Here is a 23547-nt window from a genome sequence, read left to right on the forward strand (position 1 = left end):
CAGGAGGTGGGTGGTGACTCTCCTCAACAGCGTGGCAGGGTTTACTATAGTGCGTCAAACTCTCTAGGAGTTTCTGGCGGCAAAACCAACTGATAAATATACTACAGTTGAAACATCAGATCGGCGCTTTTGCTCTCCAGATAGATTATATGATTTGGATATACAAATTGAGGGAGAAATACAGCAAACCATGCAAGTAATATTCTGAGAAAATTTTACATTATCATATCACACTCTCTTGGTGGAGGTCAATTGTTCCACAGAGTTTATACGCACATTGCCACAAGGTGAGGATGGAATAATACGGTCCTTTTCTGAGCTTGTCCCTCATTAAGTCAAACATGTCTATGCATCTGAATGGGCTCTTTCACAAGCCCTGGCGTTATACAGCAATCATGTCGGGTGGAATAAGGATTCGACTTATCATATCAGAGCCAATGGCTGCAAGTAAAACCACAATACCCAATTAAATGGTATGCTAATGCTCCTGTTTGAGAAATACTCTCAAAATTAGAATACCAGGGTGTCAACGAGCCCTGTATCACCCAAATGAATAACCCTCTTTTTCCGGTGGCAAAGCCAGACCACTCATATCTCATATATACTACAGACATTTGTACAGTCATACACACACATTTGCAATACAAAATACACATAGTACGGCACTTATGAATAATATAGTCTGTAAAAAATATAAAACAACCATGGATCTTTCCAATGGGTTTCTCTGCAAAAGTACAACACCTGATAGCAGGGATTGGACCACTTTCTCAGCGCTAGACTCTCAATGTCGCTTTTGCAGACTACCTATGGGGTATAAGAACAATCCAGGACTGTTTGCTGCACCCGTTGTGTCAATTCTACATGATATTGATCCAGACGCATTGTACTACATAGATGATATCTACCTCATGCACGATGAGTTAAATACACATTTAGCCATGGTGGATAGCATAATATTGGGATTTGCGGCACATGGCTACAAATTCAACTTTAAGAAACCAAATATAGCATTTCTAAGTGTCCTGTTTCTTGGATACAAACTTACCCATGAGGTGAAGAGCCTTGCACCATGCTTCCTAGATAAGTGTCCTGTGCTACAACGTCCTAATAAACTTAGGAAACTACAATCGTTATTAGGATTCCTTCATTTGGCAGCAATTACATTCCTGATTATGCACAATGCATTAAGCCATTACATGAATTAATTCATCTAGCCTTTTCCCGTTTACATTGGATATGAGATCATACAGACATACCCAGATCACGACCATCTGACTTGCTTACTACACGACACTTACATACATGTGTCAATACCACAAACCTAGTCATCCATATAGTCGAGGGTGCCATTGGCTCTACATATGTCACCTTTAATGAAGGTGAGACAGTGCCAATAGCATATAAATTGCATTTATATTCCAATGCGCAAATGTATCTTGCATTCACTGAAATAATACTGACTGCAGTTCAAATGGCTGCCATTAAAGAGTGGCCACTTGCACAACGGAAACGCATTATTGTCATTACTCCCGTTTCACAAAAGCGTCTCTAATGCAAAAACCCTACATCCATGTTGGATACAATGGGCAACATCCTTAATGGCTATGTACGTAGACTTTGTCTTTAACCCATCTTTACAAATGCAAGAATTTCGTAATATGAGCACGTCTATCCCATGCCTAGCAATATTTTGCCTCTTGAACAGTAAAAATATATTGTTTATACTGATGTCACCAAGCACCAATATTCAGCGGTGTGCACCTCTGGACATGATGTAATATTGGTTTGTCAATTTCAACCACAAAAAAACTTGCACACAGTACTTATGTGACTGTACTGGACAGCTGGCTCAACTGAAAGCATTACTACTTGCACTAGAATATATGGATCCTGAATTCCCCACTGTGTGATTCGTATTATTGTGTCCAGTCTTTTAATGACAATTTGCATCATTGGCACCAGAAAGGTTTTGGAGTTTTTAAAGGAAACACTATAAATCATAAATTGCTTTGGATGAAGGTAGCAGACCTCAAAAGAGTTTACCGCAGGCTCATGTAATTCATACATGGAGTCATCAGCGTTTTGGAATACCTATTTTTGGGAATTCTTTGGCAGATGGAGCTGCCAAATCTGCAGTTTTTACTGCAACAGTTGCTGCGATTACTCATTCTTATATGAGGGTAGATGATGATGATATACTGGCTGCTGTTCATGCTACATGAGACGGCACCCCTTTGCCTATGGGCTTTCCAGCTAAATATAGTTATCATTTAAGCGAACAAATTGTTCCCTTTGCTACAATTCCAGATGTTGGCAATAGTGTAACTCCCAACCAAGACTACTGGCTAGCTTTTCTGATAGCTGCACATGAAGGTGTTGCTTCAGCACACGCTGGTATCGGCCAGAATTTAGTTATTACAACAGCGTTATAGGTGGCACGGCCTATACAAACAGGTCAAGAAATAGGTCTTGTGACATTTGTCAACAGATTAAGAGTTCCACCGTGGCTCGTCTGCAGCTGACACATCTATTGATTTCCAACAAACTGTTGAGCTGCATTTATTTGGACTATACTGATCCTCTGAATTCCGATGATGCTTTTAAATTTATCCTACTTGCAGTTGATTGTTGCTCAAGGTTCTTCTGGATGTGGTCACAATGTTCGGCTGACGCTCACACTGTTATTAAAGATTTGAAAGTCTTTATTGGAACATATGCATGCACTACATTCCACTCAGACCAGGGCCCTGCTTTCGCCTCGGACAAGTACAGGGATTCTATGGCTTCCCTGGGTGGAGAGGTGCATTACTCTTACCCCTACCATACTTTGGTGGTTGAGAGGAAGAACTGTGACTTCAAGCAATCCATCACTTATAAGGGATAAAAAAGAGCACTTAATAATCTCCCTAAATGATCTCTGGGTGGCCGGACACCATATGAAGTCCTTTTTGGCATCAAAATGTATGTTACAGACCTTGACAGTCTCAACATCATGGTAGCAGCCTTGCCCTTTGATCTAAATGATCGTTCTGCTGTCTTATAGGATTTGCAAGACTTCAGTGACGGCCAAGCTAACGAACAGTTAAAGACGTCTATCTCTACCGGAATCAAGGAGCAACCAGCACCTTCCGGCTGGATTTCACAAGTTGGGGATCTTGTTCATGAAAGGATTGCGGTAAAGAAGGAGTTTGGTCCATCATACCATGCACTAGTGCCAGTCCTTGGCGTTCAAGGTACAAGAACTGCTCACTGGTTGTAAAAACAATTGTTTTGTCTCCATTGATCAAGACAAATTACATCATGTGGCCAATTCTAAGCAGCAGGCCACGAGGACTCCTTGGTAGTTCCACAACTCCTCTCGCTACCACGCAGGAATTTCCTCTACAGCGAGTGCTCCAGACCACAGGCGGCCGGCAAGGCTCTGAGGGTGCTCGTGTAACAATGGCATCGCCAACATGGATGCCAGTAAAACAAAAAGGTATTTACTGAGTGACTACGTATTATGTCTTAAGAGAGGACCTCCTCAGGACCTACAAACTAATCATGGTCATCTAGGCGGCCCTCTGGTTGGCTGTCCGCCGCCTCGGTGTCTTCTCTCCCACATCGTCTCGTTTCGGGCGGTTGGGGAGCTCTTTGAGTGTCTTCTGTAGTGTCTTCGTGTCTGAAAAAATTCTAGACGAGCTGTCAATGGTAACACGAAGCCTGGCCGGGTATAGCATGGCGTAGGCGATGTTTTGGTCTCAAAGGTATCGCTTGAGTGTACTAAATTGCCGCCTCGCTTCCTGTACCTTGATCGTAAAGTCAGGATAGAGCAAGATCCTGGAGCCCTCGTATTGAAGCTCTCCCAGTTTTCTGGCATGACGCAGGGCAGAGTCTCTGTCTCAATAATTAAGCAATTTGGCTATTGGGCGTGGAGGTGCGCACAAATATTTCCGGGAAGGTGTCTCGACTCAGTAGGGTGATAAGGAGTTTCTCAATGAACTGCTGAGCATTGCCGATTGAGGTTGCTGATTGAGGTTGACTCTGGAAGGCCCATGATGCGACTATTACTCCAATGGGAGCGGGCCTCCAAATCCAAAGCAATTTGAGTGCCCTCACCATTTGTTTCTGCACCACATCTGTTTCGATTGAGCCTCCTCGACCTCGGTGATCCTGCGCTCCGACATGTCTATTCGTTCTGCCCGTTCATCCAACCGTTCCATCATCCATGCGGAAGACCAGGGAATCAATCTTCCCGTCGATCGCCGACAGGCTTTTCTGCAAGGCCGCAAACATTTGTTTGACCTCACTCGGCTCTTCCTCCGGGGTCTCTGCCTGGGAGTCTGCAGAACTGGCCCCCTCCACCTCCTTCGTTCTAGTGCGCTTTGGGTCGAACAGGAGCTTTGTTTGTGTTTTGTCCACTCTCCCCATGGTGTGGGCCGCTATAGGGGGGAGGGGGGAGCAACACAGTTATGGGAGTATCTACAGGGTGTAGGAGGTTGGAGTAGTAATAAATTGCAGTCTCCCGGTTCACGATCCATGAGGCATCCGGCTGTAGTGATTAAGCTGTACAGGTTTCCCCTGGGGTATGCCGCTTCTGGAGGTGCATTGTATAATGTAGGCCTACGTAGGGCAGGCAGGAAGGTGGAAACGTGGCTGAGGAGAGCAGGATCTCACCGCCTCTCGTGCCAGTGTACTGGTGAGGGGGATGAAGGCTTCGTCGCTGGAGAGCGATCTGCGAGGGAAAGCACCCCAAGGCGCAGCCATCCATGGCGTCCGGCCCAGGAGGGTGATGATCCCCACCGAGACCCGATCACAGGCACGCGATGTAGAGGGTGTATTAGCGCGAAACGCTATGCCAGCCAGCGTAATAATCACAAAAAGAATATGTCCCCAGGCTCACTCACTACCACGATAAGTGGGCAGTTCCAGGCTTACGGGTGTTTTAGTGCCCTCCATCCTCCAGCTAAGCCTCTGCAGCCAGCCCCAGCCAGGACAGTTTTCTTCAGTTGCGGTGGTGGGGTCACACCCCACACGTGGGAACCAGGGTACTGATCCGGTCTCCCACCACAGGGGGCCACAGAGTCTCGCCGGTCACAGCAGGCTGAAGGCGAAGGAAGCGTCTCAAGGCCAGGGGGCTCCAGCTCTCCAGCCGCAGGGCGAGAGCAGGGCAGGCTGGGAATCGGCCGCGGTGGAGCACAAGGGGCCGCGCGCCACCAGATGACACCAGTGTCCGATGCGCAGCCGCGGGCCCTGAACCATCAGCGGCCCTCGACACCAGGACCCAGCAGTCACCCGCACTCCGTTCCGTCTCAGGCCCCCATGCCGGGCCGCCCCCATTGGGCCCGCTCCAGCTCAGCGCCGCCTCTGGAGTGATCCCGGCTTCAGATCTCGGCAGCCACACAGAGGGGGCACGGCCGCAGGCAGAAGCGACGGGGGTCCCGCCCCGCAGGAGCGGCGGGCGCCAGGAGGCTCCAGCATCTCCAGCAGCGAACCCAGACCGGGGAGCATCGGAGACGTGACCGTGCCTGTCCTTCACAGCCAGGGCCTCACGTCGTGTCGCAGGCGGACCGGAGCAGCCTCCTCCTCAAGAAAGGTGTCGGCAGAGAGGTAAGGTGCAAAGCCGTTCAGAGCCGTAGTGAATATGCAGGCAGCATCCTCGACTGCGGAGATATTTTGCGTGTGGTGCTGGTGGCTCGCGGAGCTCTTCTATGTCGTGGCCATCTGGTGCTGCGGCACGCTCCGCCCCCTTATACACTGTCTACAGTTAAACAACATCTCTCTCTCTTGTCTATTCCTACTCCAACATTAATATACTGTGGAAAATATTGGACTTGGAGGGTTTCACATTCACTATTCCCACTCCAAACTTAACAACATGGGGGAAGCGATTGGACTTTGAGGAGTTGAAGTTTAGTTTACCACTCCAAACTCATCACATTGGAGAAAGTGATAGACTTTAGGGGGGGTTACATTTTGTATTCCCACTCAAAACGTGACGACAATGGATAAAGTCTTGGACATTTGGGGTTCAGATTTGCTATTCCCACTCAACAGTTAACCAAATTAGGGCATGTGTTGAACTTTGGTGGGGTCAAATTTACTATTTCCACTCCAAATGTAACCACTCTGGGGAAAGTGTTGGACTTTGAGGAGTTCAGACTTACTATTCTCACTCAAAACCTAACCAAATTAGGGAAAGCGTTGCAAGCAGAACGACATGGAATTTACTATTCCCACTCCAAACTTAAAGACATTAGGGAAGATTATGCAGTTGAAAAATTCAAAATTAACTAATACTACAAAATTTATATTATACTACTAATAATACTTTACACAAATCCATTTTAAGCATCCAAAAAAATGAAACCAAACTAATAAAAAAGTATATTGAGATTACTGCCAAAAAACAAATATATACTATAACTTTCAAACTAAAAAATATATTTAAAAAAAATCTCCCAAAACTAAAAAAATGAAGAAATCGTAATATAAAATTAAATAACCTAAGTTTAATACTTAAAATGTTAATTTAAAAAATACAAAGATGAAAAACACCTTAACTTAAAACCAATATGTATTACAATTAATTACATTATTTTCATTAATAAAAATACAGATGCATATTTTAAATAATCGAGGAACCAAAAACTTTTGATCAAATTTAAAACAAACAGAAATTAAAAAAATTATAACACTAAAATTAGATATTTAAAGAAAATGTAACATTCAATATAAAATTGGAATTTTAAATAATTAAGAAAATAAAAGCATAAAAAAGTAAAGATATAATTTTATGGAAGAACATTTCATTATAACAGTTGTAAATATTTATTAAAAATTAACACAACAGCAAAATTAAACCTATCAAACTTAAATAATTAAACATTTTAAATTATTCCCCTCTCAGCTTCCTTATAATTCTGACTTCCCACTCCCAAAATTATTATACAAGAAAATACAAACATTTTAAAATCAAATACAAGATTAAAAAAAAAGATACACTTAAAACAATTACATGTTACAACAATATAATCCCCTTGTCAGGTGTAATTGCAACTCCGCTGTCTCATCAGCATGACCAGCAGTGTGCTTGCTTTATTTAATGTCCAGATAACAAACAAAGTTGTGCGCAGAGTAAGTTTACCATAAATTTACCTGTTTGATGACGAGTTTGTCAGTCCGATATGCATGGGGCGACGAGATTTATGGCTACTCAAGATAAAACGTGCATTCTAACTGGCTGCAGAAAAAGCCTGGATGAGCATTTCTTCAGCTTTTAAAGTTTGAAATACGCTGCCTCTGCCTAGCGACTCTCTAGCCATGTATGAATTTTTGCGACCGCAATTGTGGTCGTAAAACACTGCCAATTTACTGCCCATTTCAAGAGGGTGGTAATGGAGTCGTAAATAGGAAGGGATCCCCAGGGGACCACTTCCCCTTTGTGACTGGCTCTAAAAATAATTTTTAAGGGATGGCAGTGGTCCCAGGGACCACTACCCGCCCCTAGGAAATGAAATTCAAATGTTTAAATTTCTTTTTTTAAATGCAGCACGTTTTCCTTCAAGGAAAACGGTCTGAATTTTAAAAAAAACCTGCTTTATTGACAAGCATTCCAAGAACTGGAGGTCTGCTGAGCCCAGCAGGCCACCATCCCTGGGAGGGCCAGCCATTCCCAATGGGGTCGCAAATTGGGAGTGGCTCAATATTCATGAGCCTCGCATTTTGCGACCAAATTGGGAATCGCAATCAGTGTCTCTGACACCATTGTACATTCCAAATTGCTACTCGCAATTTGTGACTTGCAATTGAGCGCAAATCGAGATTTGGAATGGACGTACATCTGGCCCGCTATTCCTTATATAAAACTAATGAACTGCTACTAGTTGTTTTTTTGTATTAGAAAAGAGCAAATACAGGAGTGGGACACTACCATGAAAGAGGCCATTTTAAGTAATGCTCTATCATTTAGGAAACATGTTCCCAAGATTGAATCATGGGAAACGTGCTGATATCCAACTTTGCCACACATGTCAAGGAAACTGAGATCACAGCCTCAGTCTGTGGTCCATATTTATTCTAATGATTGACTAAAGGAAGCTCATTCTATAGGCTATGGGATTTGTTAATCATCCAGTTCAACCCATCGTGGACAAGGATGCAGGCCACAGCCCATACTTATTACATTGGTTATCTAAACATTGATACATGCATTTGTTAGTGCTCAGATGCTTATGAGAGATGTGTAAATATCGTCCGGGTCAATTTGATATGGCCAGTATGATGCTTCTATCCCTTGCTCCGAAATCCTGTCACATGCGTGCCGTCACAAAAGGGAAAAATTCCCTATTGTGGCCACAATGACCCTCTGCCCCCCGCTCCAATTTACATAGTTCCCTGATCCTCCATTTACATTTTTCTAGTGGCACTGTTTATTTTCTTCCTGTGCTTCTAACAATGTATCTGGTCTACCAATATATCTCATCCATTACCCTCCCTGCTTATCAAAATTCCTGACCTGCCTGTTATACCAAATTCATGTTTTCTCTCCATTACTCAACAGTCACACCGCCTCTACTTTTGGATTCTCTGCAGTTATATCCATTCCCCAGTCTTCAAGAATCGAACCCCTTCTCCACATCATTATGTTTCAAATTAGACCCTGCTCAGAACTGTAACATTGGATTCACCATATTGTTAAGACCCACGAATATACAAGTATGAAATATTGGAGGTGAGTGCAACAGCATCCAAGAAATCAACTGCAAACCTTAATGTGAGAAGTGTTAATAGTAGTTTAGTCTTTATTTCGATATTTTCCAATCATAAAAGACACAGTAACAATACATAAAAATCATAAGATTTAAAATTCCTTTTGAGAGGATGATCAAAGTAAAAAAGTTTTGTTAGGAGTATAAAATTAAATATGCTCAAATTGTTAAAACATTAAAAGATTGACATTTAATGATAGTACACAAGTAATCGCTTTAGTTTTATATCAAAAGCATTTAAGGACACCAACATAGTAGGTAGGTTTATGATACAGGATTGGTGTACACTGAACTCCCCATGATATATATGATTCACTAGTAAATTATTGGGGAGCAAGGACAGCTATGGCGTCCAAGTTATTTCTTCGAATGTTCCACATCCAACTCAAGAACTTCACCATTGCTATTACTATGTCTTTGCGAGTATCCGTTTTCAAAATACGGAGCGCTGTTTTGCAAGATCTTGTGCCAAGATTTAAACAAATCGGCTTAAGCCATTTATGCCTAGGGCACTTATAAGTAGGACAAACAAACAGTATATGCATGATGGACTAATCCATCATTAAACATGAAGAACATTTAGTATCTATTGCGTTCCGCCAATTTGACGTAAACGTTTTTTATGGGGAGAGTGGCAACTCTAAATTGGTGGTACAATTTCCTGTCGCATGGTCTGGCAATAAAATCCCAATATGCTTCAGACCTAGATTCATACTTGTGCTCCAGGAAAATGCCAGTGAGGTAGTGTTCACCAGTGACATGGACTTAAGGTTAACCATGTTCCAATATGATACCTTATAATCATTTTTTAATGGAAACTGATTACCTACTGGGTCCTCCCACAGATGGCTAAGCCCCATATCAACCAGTGTACACTTAATCTTTTGTAGCCACTTGATTTTGCTTGACGTATGTACTTCTCGTATATATTTTAATGCATTTGCATATGATTGTAGCTCCGGCGTAGTCCAGAGCCTTCTCCAGTACGCTAAGGGTCTGAAACGGGCAATCTCCTCAAGTGCATTGCATCCCAGATCAAGGAGTAGTGGTTTAAGGGGAGTAGATTGAGGAAGACCAGTTAAAGATCTCAGAAACCTATTTTGGGCTAAGACTAGTGGAGTTAAATTTTCGAAGTCCCAGAGCTCTGCACCATAGAGTATCGATGCCCTCATTTTTCCATTATAAATCGTTATTGCGGGCCCTACAGGTTTTGTATGGGAAAGTCGGTGCTCTTGCAATAGGGCACCTGCAAGTTGGTTATGCCTAAGGGCCAGCAGATCTATCTGGGGTTTCCAATTTCAACTCTTACCCAAAGTGACACCCAGATATGTAAAAGTTTTGGTTTGTTCCAATGGGGCCTTGTTCATTATCTCTCTCCCTTTCACTATTTTATGTTTATGTAGGACCATATACTTTGTTTTATCAACATTTAAGAGAAGTGTTAATGTTACCTACCCTGCGCAATATCTATAATGTGTTAGTACAAAACCCTAGAAATTCCGTGAAAATAGTTCAGTTTAAGAGATGTTTAGGTTACAAAACTGGATCACAAAGTGTTTGATGCCCCCAAATACTTAGGTTATGATAACTATGTTGTCACAACTACCCCAACCCTGCGCTCAGGGCATTTCTGATGACATCACAAATTATGTCATTAGAGGCAACACTGATGGGATCAAATATGGCATCATCGGTTAAATCATTCATGCCTTAATGGGATGACAATGGTGGTGGACCCTAAATCGGGTGTGGGGAGAGAAGCGTCATTAAGAAAACTTTAGAAGAACCTAGAAGGGCATGACCCAATTCATGTGAAATAAAAAAACGAACTTGAGAAATCAACAAACAAGGCACAATAAAACAGCTACAGGATATGTTAATTACCAGTTTATATAGCATATTTAAACTTGACAATAAGCATTAAAAAAAGCTAACTGAGTAAATGTCAAAGTAACTCAAAACTACTTAGTTATTCAATTAGAATGAAATAGTGATTTAGGCACTTAATCAACAAGTGTAAACAGCAGTGTTTACCAATGTGCATGGGTCATGTAACACAAAGGTGGCTTCCAATAACACTGCACTGCAGCACTGGCTTATGACAGAACAGTAGGTGCAGTTTTTCCCCACAGCTTGTGAGTGGCAGAAATATAGGACCCCTTTATGGCCCTGGTTCAACCTCCATGTTTGTGCTTTGCCAGAGGCCGGCCCTGGCATTCCCTGTCCGACTTAGAGCACTGGATGACATCAATGATTTTCAAATGAATGCTTTTATACTGCATTCAAGACTTTTTATTGCTTGAAATACTTATACATAACAGGCAAAAATTGTGCATCAAGGACAAGAGAAATATGGAAAACAGCACTTAAGAGAAGCTTACACAGAAAGATAAAACTTTCGAAATCATATCATAAGTCATACCATATGCACCTCTTCCAGCACATTACACGCATTAGTGCATTATTAACAAATAGTTAAATAAGCGTGGGATACCATAGGTCATCATTAGCCTTTTCTTTCTTTTCTGCAGTTATGGGAACCGGGAAGGCTCTTAAAACGGAGGCGACCGGATTACATTCGACCCACAATAGCACAACAGTTACGATGGATATGAGACGTCCCCTATTATTAACCTGTAATCTTATGCAAGATGTATTCTCACCTGACATAATGCACTGCTGGATGTATGTTTCCCTTACATTTAAACGCTATGATGCATGATGTGCTATTCAGGCCTGTACTAAAGTTTTAATAGTTTGAAAAAGCAATAAATTTTTTTTTTTTTTTTAAATCATGCCATATCTCTATAGGATCTTTCATAGAACTTTTAAGGGGATGTAAGTTATGTAGTTTACCCTGAGACCCGCTCACATTATTTCCCTCTTTCCTTCCATTGGTTCAATTTATTGTAGATTGTGGGTTGTAATTCTGCAGTAGTGTGTAGTAGTCACCCACTTGCAGGCATTCACTGTCTACCTGCCTTCAGAAAGATAAAGCAGGAGTCTAGTATTACATACTTTTTCATACTCAAATCAATGTGTCCTCCTGTTTGCTCTTCTTGTGTCACACCTAGTCCACCAGTGGCTATCATACAGCTCTTCTGAACACAGGAAGAGTGAAGGGATCATCCTAATTTTCCATTTAATAACAATTCTGCTTCTGTCTAAGCCCAATGCCAAATCTAAAATCTTCTAACTCCTTTTGTCAATTGGAAAAGGCCTACAAGCGTGCTTTTGGATTGTTAAATGTTGTTGTAATTTGGCTTGTTCTGCATGCGATTGTTTCAATCACTGCCTAACCTCTCCCAGTTTTTTGAACAACTTTACATTACAAAAACTAAAATGTGTGACTTCACCCTGAGAAGATGCTAGTCTGTGAGTTATGTGTGTCCTATGTGTAGTTATTTAAGGAAGGTATGATCTGTGCGAAAGGTCAAAAAGAATGTATTTACATCGGAAATTTCTCAAAAATGCTTTGACTTTACCACAAGTCTGCCTATTCTACATTGGTCATGTCAATTTCTCACCCTGTGTTCGGAATCACAATCTCTCAGCTATTAATGTTCACTGATAGACAACTAGAAATCATGTCCTTGTGCAGGACAAACATGGCCTCTCTGTGATCGCCCCAATTCAGTGCATTATGTAGGAAGAGGCAGAGTGGAGAATTTGGGAAGCCCATTCACCATGTGGATCATTCTTGTATGTTGTAAAACGTGCACTATGGATATATTGTGGTGCAACTTAATTTCCACAATGTATGATCTATTGCCTTCTGCCAAATTAACCATCTCTATGCATCCTTTAACTTTCCAGTAGTGTCAAACAACAAAGGCCACTCAATATGCCAGTTGAAACCTGCGTAATCTTATATATGTGCAACAGTGGTTCACTAAGATTTCATTTAACATATAAATAGATACCTTTTCAGTTAAAGACATTTGACTCAACACATTCAATATGGCTTAGGAGATGTACCAATGAACAAATCTAATGATACCAAAAAGGCAACCTACACATCCACTATTTATTCCACACAGTGAGAAGACAAAAGTAGCCCAGTGTCCCAAGCGATCACACATTAGACAAGAAGTAAACAAACGGTATGAGCGTGTATATACAAGAACAAACAACTATAATCGTAAAGATCAAGCAGCATACGTTGTTATCAGTCATATTACTACAGCCTTCAATAAATAAGTCTATAAACAGTCTGTTTATTTAATTCTCGACAAAGGGCCAAGATGAATGCTGGTTCCAAAATACAGAGTGAATGAAAACATTCCCTGTAGTACTGGTACAAACCAATTATGCCTAACACTCTGGAATCCTTGAATGAAGACCAAAGAAGGGGCTTTGATGGTTTTCTCTCACTATTACAAGCACAGAATATATGAATTAACTCTATCTAGTGAACTGCCCCAATCTAAGTATCAGCGTAACAAGGTTGCTGTACGTAAACTCACAAGACATATAGGGCCATATGTAGGTACCTAAATACCGGTCGGTAACGGCCGAAAATCGGTAAATATCCCGTTACCGACCGGTATTTAGGCAATTGAGATGTAGGTGGCTGGATTTCAGGATTCGGTAATTTACCGAATTGGAATCTTAAGAAATTACCGAATCCTGAAATCCTATGTAGGGGGCACTCAAGTGAGTGCATTTTTGGTTTCTGGATTTGTTATTTACCACCAACTACAAGTTGATGGTAAATAACGAATACCTTTTAAAAAGCAATTTTGTGCTTTTTGAAAAGTGCCATGTCATTACAATGCATACCATTACAACGCATAGTACCCTTACACTATCCAACACTTACCCTACTGTTGCACTCACTGGAGTTAGAATAGACTTTTTTTACCCCTACACTAGCCAACACTTACCCTACTGTTGCACTCACTGGAGTTAGAATAGTAATTTTTACCCCTAAACTATCCAACACTTACCCTACTGTTGCACTCACTGGAGTTAGAATAGTAATTATTACCCCTATACTATCCAACACTTACCTTAAATGCGATGTATTGGTATGCATTGTAATGGTATGCGTTGTAAAGGTATAATGCGATGTAATGGATTGCGTTATAAAGGTAGTTTCTGAAAATGCGATGTAATGGCATGCGATGTAAAAGAATGCGTTGTAAAGGTTGTTGCGAAGTAAAAACTGCATTGTAAAGGCATGCATTGTAAATGTATGCACTGTAACGTCATACATTCCTTCTGGACGTTACTTTCCAATGCGAATACTCATTTGTAGATGGTGGTGTGACTTCCAGATGTGGTGATGTTGAAGCAGAGTATTTGTTCGACCTCTCTCTGAGGGGCCTCTCGTGCTTCACCTGCTGTTTGTGCCCCAGTATGTTCTGGAGCCTGTAATGTCTTCCATTGTTATTCTACACTCTTGCTTACAATTGGCCCTCTTGATACTTCTGATGTGGTCCTTGTTGGGCTGGTGACGTCTTGTTCAAGCTGAGCTATTGCTCTAATAATACAATGACGCCTCTCTGAAGATGTAATGCATGATTTCTGAGATTCATCCAACTGTTCAAAATGGTAACCAAGGTACTATGCAGTAACACTTGCGGCTGCTAGGCTGAAGGGTTGTTTATGCTTCTTGATGCTGTAGTTAAGGTTATGATATCTATTCTTGATGAGCAGGTTTCTAATTGACCATACCCACGGTTTGTCCTCCTCTGGGAGATGAATATGGTTATAATCTGGAATTTACCTCTATAGGTTTCATATGTCTACTTCAGTTCGAAGTTCAATACCTGCAGCAGAACCCGCCCCCCCCTCTTTTTTGATTCTTTAACTGATAGCTCATGATTTTAGCTGGATGCTTTGCTCAAAGAATCTCTTCTCCTTTCCCATGGGGCCAGCTGAAGGTTTGTGTACTGTTTCTACTACTTCATCTTGCTGCTTGAAGTAGTCAATCACCCACTCATTATGCACCATTATTCAGATTCTTGATGAATAAGATGTTTTTCACGAAATCAACTGGTTTATCTGAAGTAGCAGCTGCCTTTGAAGCTTCCCCCAGTTATTTCTGGTGGTTACCCACAGTCTGCATGATATCTTCTTGAGATCCTTGCAATGATCCTGGCAGGAATACTGCATGCTCGCATTCTTCAGTTGTTCTACCTGCCTTTGTGATCCTCTAATGATAGTGCTCGAATGCTCGTGGCTGAGGGGATCCAACCGCAGCACCTTGTATCAGCACTTTTACTAAATGCAGGTTTTATACGGTTATGTGTTCATCACTAGATGTGTTTAAGCGGTGCTATAATCAAAGTGTGACTGTTCTGTGGGTGCAGACTACATTTACTACTTTGATTTACTCACTGTCAATTACGTAAGGGCTGAGATGTACAAGGACTAATAAAGATGTAACATATCATTGAGGAGGTGTTTTTTTACTTACTTTCAGTTCCCATCCTCCCTCCTCCTGTTCTGTTAAACACTATTGGTACATCTGTTCCACAAATGTGTTTAACTGAAGGTGAATGCTGAGCAACAAGCCTACATACTGTTGACAGAAATAGTCCCTACACTTTACCTGCATGTTTAACTGTGGTAAGATTATAAGGGAGATTTATCAACACTTTGCACTGGGTTTGCATCACAAAAGTGACACAGACCCAGTGCAAAATGATGTGTTGGGATACACTTTCCAACACAAATCCTGTTTTGTGGTGGAAATTTGCCTGAGGCAACGCAAGGTAACACAACATGTTACTTTGCTCTAGTTTCCATGAGGGGACATTCCATTAGTAGTACGTTGGCATTCCCAAGATTCGCCCTTTGGATTTTGATGCAAATTCCTATTTACACTCGTAGACGGGCACTTGCTCTTTGGTTGCTGCACGGCATGGCACCAAAAAGGAGTAGATCTACATAATAACTTTCCAGTGCAAAACTTTATGTGCACTGCATTGTACAGCACATACTCCTCAATCTGGGAAAAGATTTGGAGTAGGTCTAAGCACAGTATTTTGCATTGGTATGTACATAATGCACATACACAATGCAGATATTCTTGCACTATTGCACAAGGGTGTATTCATGGCTCTAGACTAGCACAAAAAGCCAATGCTGGGGAAAAAAACAGCAGTGCCATATCTTTGTACATATTGCTCTGCAATGCTCTCACCTGCTAGTACAACTCATTGGTTGCTATGCTGCATTGTGGTGCAATTAGTAAATGTGCCGCTAAATCAATGCCTGATGCAAATTCATTAGAGAAACGAGTATGCGAAGGTGCATTGCTATACACTTTGCTGTCTCCTACAACTCCATAGATACAAAGGTATCTATTTTAACAGATCAAATTGATAAGAAATTAGGCTATTAGTTGAATGAGGTAAGCACTCACTGCAATTAATAATCCTAATCCATATCAGGGTGAACTAGTAAAGGCACTAAATCATTTTGAGCCCAACCCTGCTGTTAGCTATGGCACAGAGCAGACAGACTTAACTTAGAGGCAATGTGTGAAGTATTTATGCAGACCCAAACAGTAACAAAACTGAAATGCTAAATAATAAAAATTCACAAACACATTATAAAAATAGAGTAAATGTTAATAAACACAACAAAACCTAAATGGCAAAAATCCAATAAGGGGAACCAGATATATACATTTTTAAAGTTGTAAGTATAAATAGTTATATATATATTTAGCGAACAATGGTTCTGATGTGGCCTAAAAAGGTCCAGAAATACAAGAGGTTACCCAGAGAGGGACCCTGCTATCATTAACCAAATGAAATCAATTCAGCGGGGAGCAGTAGGGAGCAAAAAGATGAATCTGTAGAGGGGAATGTAGGTCACAGGGGTGACGAGTATTTATTTCCACTAAATCAAATACAGAGTGCTCACATACATAGAAAGCGTGGTGTGAAAATAGTGACGGTGGGTTTTAAAAAGACATCGCATTGACAACAAAGAACAGCTGAATTCCTTAAGTGATTTATACAATTTTTTCACGGAATTCATGTTGTGAAATGGTCGACGGCGTTTCAAACCCAATTATTGGGGTTTATCTTCAGGACAAAGTGAGCAAGGCGTGTGCTTAGAAAATAAGTCGAACGTTCGTCATTCAACTGGTAGGAATGGATCAAGAGCTCCAGGTTGGAATTCGATGCGAGCTTAATCAAATGGAGGCAGCTGGGCAAATTAGGAGATCGCCACGTCGATTTCCGCGATTTGGTTGTGAGGCAACAGGTCAGTAAATGGGTGCCTGAAGCCGAGCAGGGAACGAGGTCCTGTTGCTGCTGGAGCTGGCCGTTGAGTGCAAGTATAAATAGTGCAAAGAAGTACAAAGTGCCAATGACCGTCGCAGCAGAACAGGACCTAGGTGCAATTTACTACTGAATGTGATGCAGCACAGGCCGGATACATCAACCAGCTTCCTCCTGGTCAAAGATTTTACCTTCTGACTTCTGTACTTTAAGTCCCAATCTGTTGCAGGAGTACACTTCTAAAGCCCCCCTTCCAGACTTTAGGGCAAGCACACAGAGACTCGCAAGGTGTCAGGCAGAGGCCAACAGAATGATCCAGTCCAGGTCCAATTGCTACTGGTCGGCAGAGTGGTTGCAGAAAAAGGCCTCTTGTAGAATGTTTTCCTCTGTGGCTCTAACAGGTGGTCAGTCATATGCCCCTTGAAGTCTACTTCTTTGTCCTGGGTTAAGGAGGCAGAGCAAGTTCAGCCTTCTAGGGTCTTCGCAGGTCTCAGACAACAGGTTCAGTCATTTTCTAATCTTCTACAGGTTCAGGAGCATTCTGAAATGAGTGCATAGAGATACCATGTGTATACCTAAGAGTTAGTGGGTGCGAATGACCCCTGGGGATGCCCTAACCAATAGAGTAGAGGTTCAAGAGGCTAACCTTACCCACTTTGGTTATTTCCAAGATGGTCAAAGTCTTTGGCCACACAAAACCTTGACTTTCAGTGCTGGGGGTGTTTGTGAGAAGTGCATTTTAATACTATGATATTCCTAGTGTCCGCCCACATTTAACACAAAATTCCATTTCTAGGCAATCCTTGTACTCTCAATAAAACTCAGCTACTGACGTCTGCTAGGACAAAACTGAGTTTTGAGTACCCAGACAGTGATACACACAAATTGCTTTAGCATTCTGTATTCCTCCTTTTAAGTGCGCCCAAATGCCGTATGTAAATCCCCAGCAGACTTGTCAAGCAGGTCTTGATACTCCAGCAGGATCTGACACTGTGATTTCAACAACAGGCCCATTGCGGTGGCAGCTGGTCTGGCTAGAGGGACAAATGAAGGGTACAGACCTGGGAGTTAGTTACAACTGTTTATTTATTTATTTTGCGGATTTGTACAGCGCATAGCTGCCCCAGCGATGGGGCGTCCCAGCGCTACCCAGGTGTAAGTGACTAGAGACGGTCCAGAAAAGGAAAGAGTTTCGCCGGGAAGAGCCAGGTCTTTATGGTTTTACGGAACACCTGGTGGTTCTGGAGTCCTCTAATGGAAGAGGGAAGAGAGTTCCAGAGTTTGGCCGCCAAAACCTTAAAAGAGCGACCACCAGCTCTGGCTCTTTGAACTCGGGGGGATACAAGCCAGCCCTTGGCCAGTTGAACGCAGGAGTCGACTCGAAACATACGGCAGTAGCATGTTGGCTAGAACCGGAGGTGCTGGTTGGGTCAAGATTTTATGAGCGACACAGAGTGTCTTGAACTGAATGCTTCTATCTACTGATAGCCATTGTAGCTTAGGTAAAAGCTTAGACACTGAACATGATTTTGGGAGTGCCAACAGAGTCCGAGCTGCGGCATTTTATATTCTTTGAAGGCGTTGAATACAGGATTTGTTTGCGCCTAAATATAAGGAGTTGCCATAATCTAGCCTGGATAGAATCGTGGCCTGTAGGATGGTCTGACGAATATTAGGGTAAAAAAAAACAAGCAAAGGTTTTAACCCTCTCAGAAGCCCGAAACAAGTCCCTGCAACCGACTTGGATTGAGTGTCAAAGGAGGGACTTCTATCAATCCAAAATCCCAGGTTCTTAACCGCCTCCGTTGGTATGGGTCCAGGTTTTAATTTGTCTGGCCACCATTGCTCTGACCACATGTCGCTATCTCTCCCAAGCAAAAGTATTTCTGACTTGCTTGCGTTTAACTGCAAGCAGTTTGCTGTCATCCAGTCAGCGATCACCAGCATATCTTCCTTAAATTTGACGAGGTTATTTTTGCATTTCTTAGAAAAAGCGATGGCATGATAGGCCTCTTTGCAGTTAATCAAATCTTTGGACCCGTCGCACAGGTGATGCTGATAAGAGCACAATAACACCTCCCCACACCCAAGGCCTTATTTCCCAGTCCTGACAGCAAGTTCAAACCTCATTCATGCCCACTGAAATGCTAATAAGTTGTGGGCAGAAGGGAGAGAGCAAATGCCCACAGGAACAACAGTGCAAGTGAGGCAGGTTGCAAGGCTGCATCTCCATGATCCAACAAGCCCTGATCAGCATGCGCTCGCCCTTGTCAGTGCAGGACATTCCCCCATTTGGATTCCTCTCAAGAGGGGCATTTTGTCACCCCTGAAGTGAATATTCTCTCTGTGTTACACAAGGTGAGCACTTATACTTGTGACTCCTCCATGCCGTCAGTTATTTTGTCTGTGTGACATACACAGGTTACAGATACCCAGGATCCTCTCCTGTCCTGATGAGATCCAATCATCCAAATAGGGTGTCGAAAGGTAATCGACAAACATACAACAAACAAACTATGCAACATTAATTGAAACCAAAGACTGTTGCTTGTTGAAAAAAAAACATACAAGGAAATGTAAATTTGCTCTCATGTTTAGCCCAGTGTGGTTTGTGCACACCACACTGGGGTCACATGTCACTGTAAAGCAAAAGGATTATTTATTTGTCTTCCCATTTGTTGTCAAACTAAGATTTTAATATAACGTTTTCAGAACAGACTAAGGGGCTGATTCACAACTTAAGTTAGACCAAAAGTCTACCTTAGACCAAAAGTCAAACTTTACTACCTTTTGGTGTTCACAAAGGTAAGGTACTACTAGTAACTTTACTACTAGTAAACTTACTAGTAGCAAAGTTTCTAATGGTAAAGTTACTATTAATAAAATTACTAGTAGTAACGTTACTAGTAATAACTTACCTTTGTGAAAACCAGAAAGTGGTAAACTAAGGTTGGTAAACTTAGACTTAAGTAGTAAAGTTAGACTTAAGTCCAAGTTTGTAACTTTTTGGTATTAACAAAAGTAATTTACTACTCAGAATTTTACTAATAGTAAGCGTTCTTCTCTTCTAGTAAAGATACTACTACTAAAACCACTAATAGTAAAAATACTAGTAGTAACTTACTTACCTTTGTGAATACCAGAAAGCAGTAAAGTTAGACTTTTGGTCTAAGTTAGACTATTGGTCTAACTTTACCTTTGAGAATCGGGTCCAAAGTGTTGTTGTCTTTGTGTTTCTCTTACTTTTAATTGCACTGAATGCTTATAGTGATTTAGCTGTATATCTATAAGAGATACACTATAAGATACCTGAGAGGACGATTGTTCTCAACAATTACAATGCTATGCATCACAAACGCTCACTTCCTATATCTATATATGAATGTATATGCAGCACTATGAGAGAAGGGGTTTTTTATTTTTCCTTTTTACAATGTTAAACAGGATGCAAGGACATGTAGATATTGTTTTTGCATTCATTCCACCGTATTTGTTCTAGATTCCCACATATAAATACCCTTTTTCTTGGAAGTGCTTTGGTCACATATGAAGGAATACATTTTAATTCCTTTCATCAGAGCATCTTTAACCACAGGCCAGCAGTTAAAACCAGTTATACTATCATGCACAAACATCGTTTGCAGCACATGGCAAAATATTCCGTTTACATCCTTCTAACAGTATGATATCTTAAGCATATTAAACAATTCAATCTTTTCAATTCAAGTTACATTTGAGAGCTTCCTTTTGAAAGAGTTTTAAAATATTTGAAATAAAACAAACCCAGGTCTGGCGCGTCCATGTGGCGAGGTAACAGACATACATTTTGGAGAAGCCCCAAAAACGAGAATTATACGGAAAAAGGAATTGTTTAGCACAACCTAAAGAGTGAAGAGGGTTTATGAACTTTCCCTCTTGTTGTGTTTATTCAGATGGGCGATCTTCATTTATATGGATTGCGAAAGATAATTATTGTGTTTCAACAAATCGTGTTTTGCATCCACAATAGCAGTTAGAGTAAATAGGAATTGTATATATTTGTGTACAGATGTGTTTGTGATTGTTTATGTATATTGAATTTGGTGTATATATGTTGTATATTGACTTTTCTCAAAAAATATATGGATATAAATATAAACACAATTTTGGCCCACATACTGGTGTATGGTTTTTGAATATATAAAGAAATATTTTGGATATATATTCCAGGTGAAGGATTAATTTAAGTGTCCTTCCAACATAAAATATTCCCAGATCTATTACGCCGCATCATTTCTTCTATTTTCCATGTGGCGAGGTAAAGCATCAGCCATAGGACATCCCCGAGTGGTCCTTTCAAATTACTGCAATAGGCTTGAAAAAAACATTTTTTCAACGTAAGGCGAGTGCCCCAGCCAGAAAAATATGTGCTTGCCTGGAGTGCTTAAAGGCCTCACTCCTCAATGAATCTAGAACTAATTTACATTTCCCCTTATAGACACTGATATAGGTAAATAATTAAGATTTTTTTTTTTTTTTACCTTTGGAGTTTTATATGGCACTTACAAGGATCAGTAAGGTAAAGTGCTTTACAGAGATAAGGCGCAAATTTTACAATGCAGATTGGGCATATGTAAACATATTCTATGGGTAACAACATATATATAAGCATTTGAGTAGACCAATTTTACGCACTTTACACTTGCAGTAGAAAATGAACAGATACAATACAAGTAAAAAAACAGGGCATGTTTTAAAAGGAATTAGACAGTATCTATTCAACAGAAATATATACAATCAGACACCCTGCAGTTTAAGAGGGTAAACTTATCTGTAATAACTACGCTGTGATATTAAAGGCGAGCCTAAAGAAGCACTGAAAGTCTAAGTTGTTGATGAGCAGTGTGGTCAAGAATGGAACTAGACAAGAATAGCTTCATAAAGTGAGGATATACAATTTAAGAAGTCAAAGAGTGGATATGGTGGTTGAACAGTTATATTTTAAGTTCACTTTTGAAAAGGAAGGGAGATGGGGTGGTATGGCCGGACAGTTTAATCCAAGTTGGAATCTTATGAGCACAGCAGAAGACTGCTGCGAATTAAGCAAAGTTATTATCAAGCTATCCTCGAATTATCAGGACAACTTGTGAACTCATCAGATATTCATTTCCAAGTCATCCTCAAATTAACATGCACAAGTTTATAAACTCTGCTGATTACCTCGAGAGCGTGTTGATATTTGATGATGAGAAAATTACTTCTAAGGTAGTTGTATGGTCATCCAAGGAACCTGGGATGGCTGCTAAAAAATAATCCTGTTTGACAAAGCTTTTGGTCTACAGCTCCAGCCTTCTAAGGAAGCTCTCTTCATTTTACATACAACGTCCTTTCAGTCACAAAATGAAGGATGCTCTGGGACCCAGGTTCACCAAATTTATGGTGGGGTCAACCCCTGATCATCTGAGCAGTTCCGTGAAGTCAATGTGCCATGTGAGGACACCATGATGACCTTATCCATGGTGTCCTATCAAATAGACATGGGAGAACTGCGCTTGTGCAGACCATTGGACTTTGCAAAAAAACACTCCTTTATTAACTTTCATAGGCCAAGTAGCTTTGAACGTCCAAAATGCCCACTCTTGACTGCAAGGTTGATGACAATCTATCTATGAAGGTAGAAAGAAGAAAATGGTTTACTTTAGGTACCACCACACCTATGTGTACCCATTTGTGGCCATGGATACAATAGGAGTTGATATTTCTATTACGCATTCCTACACCAAAGCTTCACCTATCTGTAGAAACGAACCAGAATCCGAATTTCATGTTATGAACAGACTTGATTATGCATTTTAATATTTGGATAATGGCCCATTTTGAAGCACTCTGTCACTATATCTAGTGTGGCATAATTAAACCAGTGTTGGCACCTTTGTTTGTATGCCATGTTAGGCAATTTAAAGCTTTGCCAATAATGGTGTTATGTTGTCAAAGATCATCTCTGAGATGTAGCAGTGAACGGAAGCGTGAGATACACACTGTCAGTTTGCATTACACTGATCCGCACGCGACGTCGAACAGCCAGTATTACTGCTCGGTCATATCCAGGTCATGCAGGCATGGACAATCGACATGCAGTACATTCCTAAACCGTACTAAAGCATGCCAGGGAAAATGCTGCCCTGTTTATGAAGCTGAATTAAAATTTTAAATTAAAAAATGTAGTTTTCATGTTGAAAATCATTTTGGTGGTGCAGCGGTATTCTGGAGTACTAGTTCAGGAACCAAAAACAGAAGCAGGACATATTGCTCTGAACTCCACACTGGTAGGAACCCGCTAGATACAGTGCATGTACCTGAATTGTAGCCTAGTCAGAGTGCCAGGGGTCCTAATTCATGCAAGGAAATGGCCCTTCCTCCCCTCCAGTTGCCTGATTTTAGACTGGCAACACTGGGATACAGGGAGCCCTTCTCACTACAATGCCGCTACACGAGCTTCACTATGATAGCTATAGTTATTTTTCGGAAACTTCTTAAAGAAGGTACAATAATTTCATAGTAGAGTATTCATA

General features: G+C 41.2%; 1 protein-coding gene and 1 long non-coding RNA gene across 2 annotated transcripts in view; one reads left to right on the forward strand and one right to left on the reverse strand.

The window, feature by feature from the left end:
• LOC146810990 (uncharacterized) overlaps window positions 1–23547 on the forward strand; it is a 711140-nt gene that overhangs the window by 413962 nt on the left and 273631 nt on the right. The gene's annotated exons all lie outside the window — the stretch shown is intronic.
• Window positions 1–23547, reverse strand: part of LOC146810991 (solute carrier family 22 member 4-like) — a 381961-nt gene that overhangs the window by 238397 nt on the left and 120017 nt on the right. The gene's annotated exons all lie outside the window — the stretch shown is intronic.

Source organism: Triturus cristatus, chromosome 7 (assembly GCF_964204655.1).
Source record: "Triturus cristatus chromosome 7, aTriCri1.1, whole genome shotgun sequence".
Taxonomy (NCBI): Eukaryota; Metazoa; Chordata; class Amphibia; order Caudata; family Salamandridae; genus Triturus; species Triturus cristatus.